Below are 15,683 nucleotides of genomic sequence, written 5' to 3' on the forward strand. Positions count from 1 at the left end.
AAGTGTGATGTAGAGAGGTTTAGAAGGTAGAGACCTCTGTCGGAAGTGTGGAGGAGAGGTCGGAAAGTGTGATTGGCAGAGGGAGAGGTAGAGACTCTGGCGAAAGTGTGATTAGAAGGGAGAGGTAGGAGACTCTGGCAGTGAAGTGTGAGTTAAGAGAGGAAGAGGTTAAGAGACTCTGGTGGAAGTGTGGATTAGAGAGGGGAGAGGTAGAGACTCTGGTGAAGTGTGATTAGAGAGGGAGAAGGTAAGACTCTGGGGAAGGTAGTTGATAGAGAGGAGAGGTAGATACTCTGGGGAAAGTGTGGATTAGAGAGGTAGAGGTAGAGACATCTGGGGGTAAGTTATAGAGAGGGAGAGGAGAGCAAAAACATTCTGGGAAAAAAAGTGTGATTAGAAGAGGTACGAGGTAGAGAATCTGGGCGAAGTGTGATTAGAGAGAGGTAGAGGTAGAAGACCTCTGGGAAGTTGATTAGAGAGGGAGAAGGTAGCAGACTCTCGGAAGTTGTGGACTTAAGAGTAGGTTAGGAACTGTGGGAAGTTTTCTAGAGACGTTAGACTCATGGCGGAGTGTGCATTAGAGGAGGAGAAGGTCAGAGACTCTCTGGGGAAGTGTGAAGTAGAGAGGTAGAGTAGTAGACTCTGGGGAAGTCTGTGATTAAGAGAGTGGTAAGCGGTTGAGACTCCTGGGGAAAGTCGTGGACTAAGAGAGGTAGAGGGTAGAGACTGCTCGGGAGAATTTGTGATTTAGAGGATGTAGAGACTCTATTCGGGAGTGTGATTAGATACGGGAGACGGTAGAGACTCTCTGAGGGAAGAACCGTGACTAGCTGGCCCAGCAGCTGCTTCACCGCTGGCATGAGTTCCTACTGCAGAGAAGAGCTGGCACACACACGCACACACACACACATTCACCAGCACACGTATTCACACACACGCACACACACAGAACAGACAATGCAGCAAAGGCCATGCCAAGAGCTAATCACCATGCACACGCGCACACACTCAATCCGATAACACCAGCACACAGTTTACACACACCATAACACTCTGTCCTTCACTAACCCCACCCCCTAATTAATCCCTAACCCTTAGTTTACAGCACAGTCCCATACATACAGTACCCCTATCTCCCTGTCTGTCTCCTACCTGGGTCCTGTTGAAGGCCACACGGGCGAACACAGCCTGGGAGATGCCTGCTCTCTTCAGCTCCTCTCTCACCCACTGGTAGATCTCACATGAGATGTCTGATGGTCCACACACCTGGCTCTGGGACCCAGACCCGGGTCCTGGTGGTCCAGCCTGGGGCAGGGTGTCGAGGCCCTTGGCTAGGGCCAGGGAGGGGGGAGGCCTCCCCACAGGGGGGTGGTTGAGGAATTGCTGGGGGGAGGTGGAGACAGATACAGACAGGCTTTGCTGGGCTAGCATATGGCTGACTGCATACTGCTGGTTGAGGAACTGGGCCATGACTATCTGTTGGGGGCTGACTAGCTGGGGGCTGAGGGGGGCGGTCACCAGCCTCGGGGGGCAGAGACTTGGGGCCAGACAACTACGCCCAGAAATGTGGGTGGCACCCCCGTGAGGAAAGGGGAGGGGCGAGGAGCAGACCTGCTCGGCTGTGCTGCCTTGGAATGGTTGTTTGGTTGATGGGTGTGTGGAGCTCGTTTGGGATTGGTCAGAGAAGCTGTCAATCTCTGAGGAAGAGAATAGTGGAGAGAGGGATGAAGGAAGAGAAACGGAAATGAGAGGGGGAGTAAATATCAATAGTCAAAGCTACTATTTGCTAACATTAGCATTGAGGATCAATATAAGTGAACTACCCCTTTAAGTCCCCCTGTAGTCTTACCCATGATGCCTTTTGTATTCATGAAGTGCTTATACCAACGGCCAAACTCGTGGCACTTGGAGGCCGATACATTTGCATAGTAGGTGCTGTTAACAATGGAGGAGATCATACTCTGAGAGAGAGTGACAAAAGACACAAAAAATAGAAGAAGATGGAGTCGTAACAGTGGCAGGGAAAAGCATTATGAATACTAAACCACAGCAGATCAATGCAACATTTAGTACTATTAAATAGAACGCATGTTATATACTGTACATGCGCTAGCCTGAGGCCCAGTCTGTTAAATATAATGCATGTTATATACTGACATTACGCTAGCCGTGAGGCCCAGTCTATTAAAAAATGCATGTTATATACTGTACTACGGACAAGCCTTAACCTGAGGACCAGTCTATTTAATAATGCAGCATTTATACGTATGGAACAAACGCTAGCCTCGAGCCCGAGAAGAGAATGAGCCCACCAGTAGTTCTAAATAAATTATTATAATGCATGTTATGCTCTTGCCCATGACGCATTAGACGCTTAGCCGAGGTATGAGGCCATGACGAGTAAATATAAACATGCCCATTAGATCTAATTAAACAAAAAAATATAAATAAGGGCCATAAAGTATTATACTGTACATACGCTAAAATAGCCTGATTACAGAACTGGGCTACAGGCGAGTAGCGTTTATATTGTACTTTTAGAGAGCAACTTCTGCATTACTCCATTGAAATGCAGGGGTGGATGGCGAGCCTCAGAGAGCTAGCGAGTATGCTTTATCAGTATATGAACAGGCCCAGATCGGCTATGTTCCATATTTTTTAAACTAGTAAATTAAAATAACTGCATGTTATAACTGTACATACCTAGACCCTGAAAGGCCCAGTCCAATTCTTAATTTATTGTGACTATAATGAGTGCGGCCATCTTTGGTCCACCTTAATCAGTGATGCTTGTAACATACGGCTAGCCTGCAGGGCCCTAGTCTAGTTAAATTTGAATGCTACTGTTATATGATGTAATGCAGCCTGAGAACCCAGTCTATTAATATAATGGCATTATATACTTTACAACGCCTAGCCTGAGGCCAGTCTGTTAAATATAAATGCATGTAATTATACTATATATATGCTAGCCTGAGGCCTCAGTCTGTAAATAAATGCATGTTATATACTGTACATACGCTAGCCTGAGGCCCAGTCTATTAAATTGAATSCATGTTATATACTGTACATACGCTAGCCTGAGGCCCAGTCTATTTTCCTCTTGGCAACAGAGCTCGAGAACTGAGCAATAATTGTATTTGAAGTCAGAAATAACTCATTTACAACAGTTTTTTTTTTAAGCGACAAAGAATTAACGATTCACATATTAAATAATCGCTTTGTCTCTCATTTTGTCTCAGTTTTAACAGACTCCATTTCTCTCCCTGGGTGTGTGTCTCCGTTTTAACAGACTCCATTTCTCTCCCTGGGTGTGTGTCTCCGTTTTAACAGACTCCATTTCTCTCCCTGGGTGTGTGTGTGTCTCAGCTGAACATAAAATGTTTGATGATAACGGACTCAGAACGGGGTTGTTAAAACACACCCCCAGGTAAACTCTTTAATAAAGACAGATGAGTGTGTGTGTGTGTTTGAGTGTGTGTGTATGCTACCTCATCTAGGTGCCATCTGTCATTTAAGAAATGGATGCTGAAGTTAATCCCTCAAGACAATCTGTGTCATCTTAACATCTGATTACACCTTTAATCACTTCATATTTATTCTAATCTGCTCCAATAACTGAGAGAGAGAGAGAGAGAGGGAGAGAAACTTTTCTTTATTATCTATTTCACTTCCTTTGGCAATGTAAACATATGTTTCCCATGCCAATAAAGCCCATTGAATTAAGAGGGGGGGGGGGCAGAGTCTGAGAGAGAGAAAGAGAGAGGGAGACAGTTGGAGGGAGAGAATGAGCTAGAAAGAGGGGAGGGGGAGCAAACAGTAACATAAAGAGAGAGAGAATGTCTGTTTATTAGACTGAGGCTGTAGTTGTTGCTCTCAGGGTGAGTAACAGACAGACTATTTTGATTGTTATAAATATTCACAAGACACATCCATCTGTTCTCCAACAGCAGGTGCCTCTACGCTGTGTTCCTTCACAGTAACAAGTGTGTGTGGCCGACTGGGTTCAAACTTGGGTCACCTGCCTGCCTGTTACAAGACTGTTTTAGCCCGCTGAGCTAAAGGCTGGGCATGCAACAAGTAGGAGAAACACACACAGAAAGAAAGAGAAAGACAGAGATTGACTAGGAAGAGACAGACAGTAGCAGAAGCGTACAGTGGTATAGTATGTGCCAGCAGAGCTGTAGGTAACAGGATGCAGGATGGCTCTAGGGATAGACCCCTTTTTTTCAATTTTCGCCTAAAATGACATACCCAAATCTAACTGCCTGTAGCTCAGGCCCTGAAGCAAGGATATGCATATTCTTGGTACCATTTGAAAGGAAACACTTTGAATTTGTGGAAATGTGAATTGAATGTAGGATAATATAACACAATAGATCTGGTAGAAGAAAATACAAAGAACAAATCTACAGTTTAAAAGAAAAATATTCTACCACCATCTTTGAAATGTTGTCCTATAGGATATACTACACTCCTAATGATATAGGTAAGTCTGGTTACATTCTAGGATCTCTGAGGAATAAATACGAACGTAATTTGACTGGTTGAAACAACATTAGGGTTAGATTTTCACAGATTCCTTTCTTTGCAAATTGAACGAGTGGAAATACAAAATCGATCATGCATGCTACATGGACCTTTTTAGGATATGAAAAAGGATTTTATCTAACAAAATGACACTTCATGTTATCTCTGGGACCCTTTGGATGATAAATCAGAGCAAGATTTCAGAATGTAAGTACACATTTCACCTTCAGAGTTGAATTTATCAAACCTATCGCAGTGAAAAAAGTGTTTTGTTGTTAGGAGCTCTCATCAGACAATAGCATGGCATTTTCTCTCAGTAATATCTACTGTAAATTGGACAGTGCAGTTATATTAACAAGAATTTAAGCTATCAGCCGACATAAGACACTTATATGTACCGACATTTGTTGTTTCTCTAAAATCTGCGATCGTGACAAACGGCGCTGCATGATTTACAACTGCCCCGTTGACGGGACGCCGATCCCTATTAAAAGATAAACATCCCTTATATCTCTCTCTGCCCGCAGATCTTATTTGTCCCAGCAATCCGTGTTACGTTTATTCACTGTGGTGGCTTGTTGTTGTGGTTTGGTGTTGTGGTGTGTGTGTGGTGTTAGTGTGTGTACGTGTTTGTCCTATGTAATGTGTGCGTGTATGTACGTGTTTAGCGCTGTGGAGTGAGTGTGTGCGTGTACGTGTTATGCCTGTGTGTGTTATTTCACAAAATTAAGTATTTTTTAGTTTGATTGGGGACAGTAAATTAGTAATCTCTAAAAATATACTTTAAGAATAATTTCTATTTGTATGTTAGGTCACGTAATATAATGTTAAAAGTCTCATTAAGGTTGTCTAATAGAATACATTTGTCAAAAAATGAATGTAGACTTAATAAATATATTGCTGTAGCTTCGGTGGGGGAGTGCCAAAGATGGCTAAGCTCTGGCTTCAACACAGACCACCCTATCAGTCATCTTTTGTGATAATACATTGGTGTACCTGGGACAGAGGGCACTCTTTGGCCAGTGAGCTCTGGTTCATCTCTCTCAATAGCTCCTTCAGGGCATTCTCACTGTGGATGACCTCCACTGTTCTGGAGGAGTCCTCCAACAGGACAACTAGAGAGAGAGGGAGAGAGAGAGAGAGGGTGAGAGAGAGAGAAGAGATAGAAGAAGAAGAAGAGGGTGGAAATAAGTAGATTGACAAATGAATAAAAAAAAGCTGTCTGAAATTGTGGGCCCTCCCTGTGGAGTGGCAGATTTAGACTTTGGCTTACTGCATGTTTCTCCTGTTTTGGTTGTGTGTGTGTTGTGTGTTGTTGTTGTGTGTGTTCTGTTTGTGTGTGTGTTGTGGGCTGTGTGTGTGTGTGTGTGTGTGTGTGTGTGTGTGTGTGTGTGTGTGTGTGTGTGTGTGTGTGTGTGCGTTGTCTGGGCCTGCCCTCACCTTGTAGTTATTAGTTATTACTTCACACACACACATCTGCTTGTTTTCAGATGTGATTATATATTAATCATGAACCAACGAATGCAGCCAAGCAGATTTTCACGCCAAACATTTCCTCACTAACACACCCCACTGAAAGCAGTTGATAGATGTAGCATCAAGAAGCTGTGTCCTGGTCTACCTAATCGTGGCAACCCAATACAAAAATCGAATGTAAAACTACTCGATTAGGTTTGGGTTGTATGACATACGTATCTATTGCAAGTGCCAGAACCTCTTTGGTAGCTCCACCCCCCTCTCCACATGTCTCCTGGAAGTCTAGTGCCACATCGTGCTCTCCTTCTCAGAAATTCAAAAAAGCAGCGCCTTGCAAAATTTGATTCATCCAAATAAACAGTGACACAAAACCAAGCACACCGAAATGTTCCTCGTTAGTTGTCCCATCCCATAGTCTGAGACAACGTTAAGATGCCATTTATGTTACGTATGTCTGTCCACAAGAGATAGTGTGTACCTGGTGAACTGGATCTTGAGGGTGGTCACAGGTAGATCCGGCACGCATGTCAGCCATGTGGCATCAAGCAGCCTACACAGGACAGAGGACAGGGTTCCACCTACCCACCTGGACGAACCTACACACACAGACACACACACACACAAAACACACACAACACAGGCCGCTCGCTCCACACACACACATACACACACACCGCCGCACCACACCACACACCAAACACTTGTTTACAAACAACTGACTGAGGAAGAGAAGTGTGTGTGTGTGTGTGTGTGTGTGTGTGTGTGTGTGTGTGTTGTGTGTGTGTGTGTGTGGTGTGTATGTGACCATGATTTATGTCTGTGTGTGAGGGTGTGTGTGTGTTGGTGTGCATGTTGTGTACCTTTCGCCTGTGCTGCTGCTGAGGCTGTGGAGTAGCCCGGGCCAGGAAAGCCATCTCTATCAGCTGGTTAAACAGCAGGTCTCTCCTGACCAGTACAAACTCTGCATGCTCCTCTCTCCTCCTCATCCTCCACTGGCGGGACGGCGCTCTCTCTTGGCTCCACCAAACACAGCACAGCAGCAGGCTTCCTGGGATGACGGGTACATAGCACAGCCAATCATTTCACAGCATCCAAATAGAAGCAGAAGGCATTGGAAATGAAAAGCTAAAGCATCATGCAAATTCCCCAGAATTCTTGAAATTTCCCAAAATTCTAGAATTTTACCTGGAAAATTCCTCTTGTTTTACAACCCTACTATTCACCATTCCTCCCTCTATTCACCCCATTCCTCCCTCTATTCACCCATTCCTCCTCTCCCCCGCCACTCTTCTTTTTCAGTCTTACTCTTTTATGCCTAGTTTCTTGGGTTGTGGTGCTTGGGTGGAGTTTGGGGCCAAGTTCTGACCCCTGGGCTCCCCTGCTCGTCCTGCCCTGGTGTGGACCTGAGGGGCCCGCGCCACCGTTCATCTCCAGGCGACCAGTTTGGCAGGAGGGGGACGGTGGTCCCCATTACAGGGAGTTTACACCCTCTGACACAATGGCCTCCATCACACTGCTTGGGGTCCATCACATGTGGACTGAGTGATCCCCACACTAATGATGCAGCTCACAAACACCAGAAGAGAGAGAGAAGAGAAGGAGAGAGAGAGAGGCAGGAGAGGAGAGAGGGGAGAGAGGGAGAGAAGAGAGAGAGAGAGGAGAGATGGGGACGAGGGGAGAGGAGGAGAGTGAGGGAGGAGGAGAGAGAGGGAAGCGAGAATGAGAGAGAAGAGGAGAGGAGGATTAGGCGAACAGAGGAGAGGCGGAGAGAGGGGCGGGAGGTGAGAGGGGAGGAAGGAGGGAGAAGGGCGAGGGGGGGATGCGGGGGAGGCGAAAGGGGGGAGAGGGCCGGCGGCGAGGGGCCAGGGGACGGGTAGCGGAAGACGGAGAGGAGGGCGGAGCAGGGTGAGAGGGAGGAGGTCAGGAGAGAGGGAGGGAGAGAGAGAGGTGAGAGAGAAGGAGAGCCGTGGATATGAATCTGATTTGCTGGGAGAGATGAATAGAAGAGAAGATGGATAGAAGGAGGGAGAGAAGAGAGAGAGAGAGAGAGAGAGAGAGAGAGACTATTCATTAACTTTTGTTGTGGAATTGTTAGATATTACCTATTAGATACTGCTGCACTGTCAGATCTAGAAGCATAAGCATTTCGCTACACTCGCAATAACATCTGCTAACCATGTGTATGAGACCAATACAATTTGATTTGATTTGATTTGAAAGAGAGTATTTGAGTTCATTAGGGAACGTTTGCAGTTGGACCTTGGACAGTGTCTATATGAAGACGATTGATGCTGCGCGCCTTGACACACTATTCATTCCACAAAAGACGCGCGCAACAAATCGTCCCGTCACTGACTGGGGAAAGTTTTAGAGGCAAACGTTGTGTCAGTTGTCATATTTGCACGTCGTCCATGATTGACGAATTGTGAATATCAACACAAATAAACTCCCCAATCTCCATCGTATTTATCTCAGGCAGCCTACTGGTATATCCATAAAAACGTGTACATTTTCAATCGAAGTTAGTCAGACAGACCTGACATCCGCTGGCTGCTGGTTTCTGTTGAGATTCCGAGATGCCGTAGGTAGTACACGAAGAGTTCCTCGTCTTGATTTCTGTCCACACTGTCTCAGTGAGTCAGAACATCACCTCATCTCTCTCTTTTACACTATTCGTCGGTCTATTATGTCTATATCATATCAGCTGCGTAGCAACATACCCCGTCGTTTCTTGCTGGCTGCGCGCTTTCTGACCTTTTCAACCAGCAACGGAATAAAACGAGTCTATCGGTGGTCTAACCGGAATATCAGTCAAAACAATCCACAGTGACAGAGACTGTTCACGGAATTAGGCTACAGACCAGCTGGTATGCTACAAGGATTCCGTTGAAAAACTGGTGAAGCGACCAATACACGGTGAGTTCAGTTGTAGGCCAGTCAATGCAGTCATCAGCCAGTTTCAACCGTGTGAAGCAGCTCGCTCTTCTGCAGTAGGCTATTGGCAGACAAACACATGCGCACGCTGTCTCATCTCTCTCTCTCACACACACTGCATGGATCCAACGGCCACCTACCTACAGGGCACACACTGGTTGAATCAGCGTTGTTTCCACGTCATTTCAATTAAATTAAGTTGAACCAACGTGGAATAGAAGTTGAATTGACGTCTGTGCCCAGTGGGTAGTTTCTCTGGGCAACATTATGCTAATACTACACATTTATAATTTACTAATACTAATATGGGAACCAAATGTAGCCTAACTGTGTGAGCATGTGGTGTATCCATTATTATTATGAGAAGTAAATGTGAGAACGCGAATGAGACCTGAATGTGTCCGCTCTTACAGAGTTGGTTTAGTTTYTAGGCTACACAATAATGGTATGTTACCAGAGGCACACTGCATGATTTGATGGATATTTATCTTCCCCCCAATATAATTGTTGATTTCTTTTTAACCTTCAATTTCAAATCGCGATGAAACACGCGCGCGCGCGAGCATGTAGCCCATAAACAGAGGCAGTTGTATTAACATACAGTTGGTGTAATAATGAATTCACCACTACGCTCCGGTAGGTATTAAATGTGACAATTGCGCATAAATGTATTTATTATTTTCTGCCGTGCCACTGTTATATGCATGGCTTGTTTTTGTCCTAGGGATTTAATAACTCTCCATGGAAACGCTCTGGATGTGATGGGCTGCTTATCAACTTTTCTTACATATGTTTGCTGTTCAAATTATTCTCGCCCCCATCTCCATAAGCCATTATCTTCAATGTTTCCCTATTGTAGGCATATATTTTTTTATGGCGGCATGTGAAGCCGTTGAATTAGGGGAAATCATTTTTGAGGATCTTGACTTAGAAAGTGATGTTGTTRATAATGAATAGCCTGGATAGGACGTGTAGCCTATTCAAACAGTGTTTAAAGGGGAAAGTGATGTTGTTTATAATTAATAGCCTGGATAGGACGTGTAGCCTATTCAAACAGTGTTTAAAGGGGAAAGTGATGTTGTTTATAATGAATAGCCTGGATAGGARGTGTAGCCTATTCAAACAGTGTTTAAAGGGGAAAGTGAGAGATGGCCATTTCTTTCTCTACTGTCAATAGGAGCGTAGCCTACCTGCCAAAAACATTTACATAGTTGGGGAAGCTACTCTGAAAATATAGTAGGCTAGTTTACCAAGCTACCAATTACTTCACACTGGAAGAAGTTAAGCTACACTAATGCTACCCTTAAGAAAAGCCTATAGTTTACTTAACTAAAGTTACTTTWAAAAAGTAGTTCATTACATCCAACCCGCTGGGCAAAAACTGGTTGTATCAACGTTGTTTCCACGTCATTTCAACATTTAAATAAAAAATTCTGATGACGTTGAATCAACAGTTGAAAATGGATTGGATTTGCAAAAAGTCGTCAACGTAAGGGAATTTCGTATTTTTTCACCCAACTTTTAATCTATTTTTTTTTCACGTTGAGTTCACATTAGTTGACATCAATCAAATGTAAACTAGACTATGCAATGAAAACGAATTAGTCTATGATCCTATCTAAATCTGAAATGATTACAAATTGCAAGAACAGATCACAGTCAGATGTTAACAGAATATGTAATTTAGCCTTTTACACACAAAAGCTAGGCTGTTTCAAGTGTAGTTCACTGCTCCCCAACATCCCCAACACTGAACATTTATAAGACACAGAGGAAAAAATCGTGTTTCATCCCTATAAAAGTTTCAAAAAGACCTAAGCTATTTAGATAGCCTAACGTGTTATTTGCAAAATATAGGCTAACGATACAGTTGCAATAACGCATGTCAGCATCAATAAGTAAATTCCCACAAAACCTAAAGGTATAGCCTACTGGCATACGCAATGGGGGTATTTTACTTGAAGAAAAGTAGCCTATTCAAGAACCCCCCAAAAATGTCAGGTTCAGAAGCAAGCACCAAACATAGGCTAATACGAATTCCCAATGGAATGGTAAAATAAGAGAGCAGCATAGCAGGTGTTGTATAAAGTTATCGAAAAATAATAAGAAAAACATTGTATCAGAAAAAATAGCCCAAAATAGATAATTATAATTACCTTCAATAACAGCGGAATCCGTTGAATAGTTGGATATCCATTGAGATTAAACAAAGCGTCTAAGGTCCCATAAAATTATTTAGAATGTACAATTTAGAATGCGCGATAAATTCATGTACCTACATGTATTTCAGAAAGGTCACTCTGCTTCGGAGCTGCAGAACTGATGTCTGTCGTGTGTGACAGTCGGACGAGTGACGGAACCTGCCGGTGAGCTTCAAGTGTCTTTCAAAGTGGCTCGTGGCGCTTTCCCCAATTAGGCTATTGCAAAATGGGTGACGAGAGAGAGAGAGAGGAAATGAGAAAGAGGGGCAGGTAGAGAGAGAGAAAGGAGAGAGAGATTGCTGTCATCCGTATGCTCGAGCCTCTCCTGGTTTTTGTCTTTCATGCGTCAGAAGGGGACGCTGCAGCCTGGAAGCAAGCGCTGCCAGGTATGCGCTTGTTATCCGTGCACTTTCCATTTTATATACTCATATTAACCTCTGAAAAGAGATGAGCAAAATGAGGCCAGAATTGAGCTCCCCACACTGGAATAGAATTTACACTCCCTTACTGTGAGACAGGMACAACACAACTCACTTGACAAGTTRTAGATTAATCAATGTTTTATATTAAATTAACCTTACAGGCATAGCAAGGCAGAACAATATATATTGAACATTTTAGAAATTGAGATAGAGGACCTAAGAGAAAGAGAGACGGTGGGAGAGAGATAGAAGGCGAGAGAGAGACAAGGAGAGAGCTCCATTACCCTCTTGGTTAATTAGAAAAACAGAATTATCTATCTCCCTATAGCCAGAGCAAGTCAAGCCTGGTTAGACTTCATTCATTGTGACTAACTAAGAGAAAGACATGTCACTCTGATGTGTGTGTTTGTCTGCCTTTATTTATCCATCTCATATGCTTAAATTCCTCGTCAATGAAGCTGACAGTAAATAATCATTAAGACCATTAAATGGTCACAGCTGACATTGTAGTACAGCTCTCTCAATCTGCTGCTGATCAAAGGGGATTCCCTAACGGTGTCCCAGTACTGTCTCTACCCAAATTAGGTTATCTTCTATTGCATTTAATATGCTACGGTTATAACGTGGTTATAAATGACGAGGCCGTCTGCGCTCTTATAAGGCCCTTTACTAKTGAATAGTATATGTTCCAGGTGCGTAGAAGTCAAAATAACAATACTGGAAGCGATGGAGACCAGCACACTGTCGAAAAAATGAATACATCCAAAACTAAGACTTGAATGCAAAATAAAGATGTTTATTATAACATCATGGCTCCCCAAAAAAGCATAGTGCGAAAGAAAGTCCATAAAGAAAAGGTGAACAAAAAAAATAAAACGTTTTGGCCTCAGGCCATCCTCAGTGTAAAGTTGTCTGCACACACACCTGGCCTCTATTTCCAGGATAATTGCATATGTCACATCTATAAATCTWWAAATCAGTACCTAGTATAATACCTAGTAGAATGCATGATCTAGATTATATACAAAATGTACAAATGCGAACAAAGAAATATAATCAATTATTACTTTATTTTACTTATACCATGTGAAATTGTCCTCGGAATAAATAACACAGAGTCGTAGAAATACCACTAGATGGGGGTATCGTACACCAATAAGAGGCAATACACCAGTTACAGAAAACACTTCAATAACAATTATTCATTCATGCGTGATGGGTGGAGAGTTTTTAAATAGAACATCCACCTGCATTTTGTCTGGAAAAGACTCAAATCAAGATTATCACCCCCTACATTTATCATACAGGGGTGATACAGGGGTCTGGATGGGACTCCTGAGACTGATAATAACGCTTCTTACAGGAYTCAGGTATTAGCTGGGACAGCCATGGCCCCAGTGGAAGGTGTATTACTGTAGCTATTGAAGAACTCCTCAGTAGATGACATTCATAAAGGCCTATAAGCCACTGACCTCTTGGATTCCAATGTTCTACAGATTTCAGTTCAGATAGTGCTGATTGTTCAGTACTGTATGCCATCACTGTTGGTATTAGCTGGCATGAGGATTAGGCGTATGTATCTCTGTATGTATCTCTGTATGTGCTCATTTGTTTCTCTCTATCTGTGTGTGTGTGTGTGTGTAACGATATTCCTCTTCTTCTGATGAAGAGTAGTCAAGATCGGACCAAAACGCAGCGTGGTAAGTGTCCATGTTAAATSTATTTAACTCAGAACACTAAATAACAAAAACATCAAAAAGACGAACGAAACCGAAACAGTTCTGTCTGGTGCAGACACAAAGACAGAAAACAACAACCCACAAAACACAGGTGGGATGAGGCTACCTAAGTATGGTTCTCAATCAGAGACAACGATAGACAGCTGCCTCTGATTGGGAACCATACCAGGCCAAACACATAGAAATATAAACATAGAACAACATAGAACACCAGACATAGAATGCCCACCCAAACTCACGCCCTGACCAACCAAAATAGAGAGATAAAAAGGATCTCTAAGGTCAGGGCGTGACAGTGTGTGTGTGGTGGAGGGTTTTAGATCAAACAGCATGCAACGTGGCCATCTTGGGGTCGGTTTGGATTCTGCTTTATTTGATACTCGGTGCTTGTCTCTCCTGACAGATGTCTGTGGGCAAACTAGTCAAGAAAAATGTTGATTACAGTTTCACTTTGTGTGGCATGGTGTTGAAGAGAGCGAAGTTGTTTGCGTATTCATTAGAGAGAGAAAGTGTATGTGTGTGTTTCTGTCTGATTGTGTGTGTGTGTGTGTGTGCGTGTGTGTTTCTGAGAGTGTGTGTTTCATAGCTTTTGGCAGGCTATGCCAGCATGTGGGTAAAGTCCCCATCAGTGCATCTGGAGGGCCATGCCCGCTCACTGGATGGTACCAGAGGGAATAATGTAACCTCGTCGTTACCATGGCTATGCTGGAATACTGGCACACTTAGAACCTCAACATAACTGACATGCCAAAGAGGAGAGGAGAGAGTTTGGACCCAAACACATGTCTGGGTGCAACAGAGACATGGCCTACATGCTGTGTATAGCAGAGGAGGCTGGTGGGAGGAACTATAGGAGGACGGTTTCATTGTAATAACTGGAATGGAATCAATGGAATGATACCAAACACATGGGATCAACGTGTTTGACTTCATTCCATTGATTTAGTTCCAATGAGCCTGTCCTCGTATAGCTCCTCCCTCCAGCCTTCTCTGATGTATAGATACAGCTAAAGGAAATGCATGGTGTTGCAGTAAGGACAACGTAGTAGGTTCTATGAAGTCCAAGCCACAAGTGCATTTGGATAATGGAGATAACCTGGCCAAGACATGTCCATAGCCCATAGTTCTCAATGATGCCAGCACTGTCATCACACTAGCTATCTACTACATCTCCCATGATTCACCACTTCTCTGTTTTAAGGAGAGGGGGGCACTCTAAAGCTTCTTCAATCCAAGACCAAAGTAGGCCTATATAACACCATGGTCCATCTGAGATTGTTTGATTGACAGACATGTGAAAGACAGTTTACAGAAATTGTTTTAAATTATACTACTGTAAGTGATCCTAGAGAGGAAACAAACAAATTAAGTGATATATAAATTATATTACTGTAAATGATCCTAGAGAGGAAACAAACAAATTAAGTGATATTGGTCATTTTGTTATTTTATTTTTTATTTCACCTTTATTTAACCAGGTAGGCTAGTTGAGAACAAGTTCTCATTTACAACTGCGACCTGGCCAAGATAAAGCAAAGCAGTGCGACACAAACAACAACACAGAGTTACACATGGAATAAACAAACATACAGTCAATAATACAGTAGAAAAAGAAAAAAAAAAGGTCTATATACAGTGAGTGCAAATGAGGTAGAATAAGGAAAGTAAAGGCAATAAATAGGCCATGGTGGCGAAGTAATTACAATATAGCAATTAAAACACTGGAATGGTAGATGTGCAGAAGATGAATGTGCAAGTAGAGATACTGGGGTGCGAAGAAGCAAGATAATAAATAAATACAGAAGGGGGATGAGGTAGTTGGATGGGCTGTTTACAGATGGGCTATGTACAGGTGCTATTCTGTGAGCTGCTCTGACTGCTGGTGCTTAAAGCTAGTGAGGGAGATATGAGTCTCCAGCTTCAGTGATTTTTTGCAGTTCGTTCCAGTCATTGGCAGCAGAGAACTGGAAGGAAAGGCGGCCAAGGGAGGAGTTGGCTTTGGGGGTGACCAGTGAGATATACTTGCTGGAGCGCGTGCTACCGGGTGGGTGCTGGCTATGGTGACCAAGTGAGCCGAGATAAGGCGGGGCTTTACCTAACAGAGACTTGTAGATGACTGGAGCCAGTGGGTTTGGCGACGAGTAGGAAGCGAGGTGTCACGATCGTCTGAATGAATGGACCAAGGCGCAGCGTACTTAGATTTCCACATGTTTAATAAATATGAAACTCACCAAAACAATACAGAAGAAAACGAAATGTGACGTTTTGGGCTGCTCACAGGCACTACACAAAAACAAGATCCCACAAACAACAGGTGGGAAAAGGCTGCCTAACAAACAAAGAAATAGAACATAGATTGCCCACCTAGTCACACCCTGACC

The 15,683-nt window shown here is 43.4% G+C and overlaps 1 pseudogene; it reads right to left on the bottom strand.

Moving 5' to 3' along the window:
* Positions 1-15,683, bottom strand: part of LOC111955770 (DNA-binding protein SATB1-like) — a 31,591-nt pseudogene that overhangs the window by 13,616 nt on the left and 2,292 nt on the right.

Source organism: Salvelinus sp. IW2-2015, linkage group LG31 (assembly GCF_002910315.2).
Source record: "Salvelinus sp. IW2-2015 linkage group LG31, ASM291031v2, whole genome shotgun sequence".
Taxonomy (NCBI): domain Eukaryota; kingdom Metazoa; phylum Chordata; class Actinopteri; order Salmoniformes; family Salmonidae; genus Salvelinus; species Salvelinus sp. IW2-2015.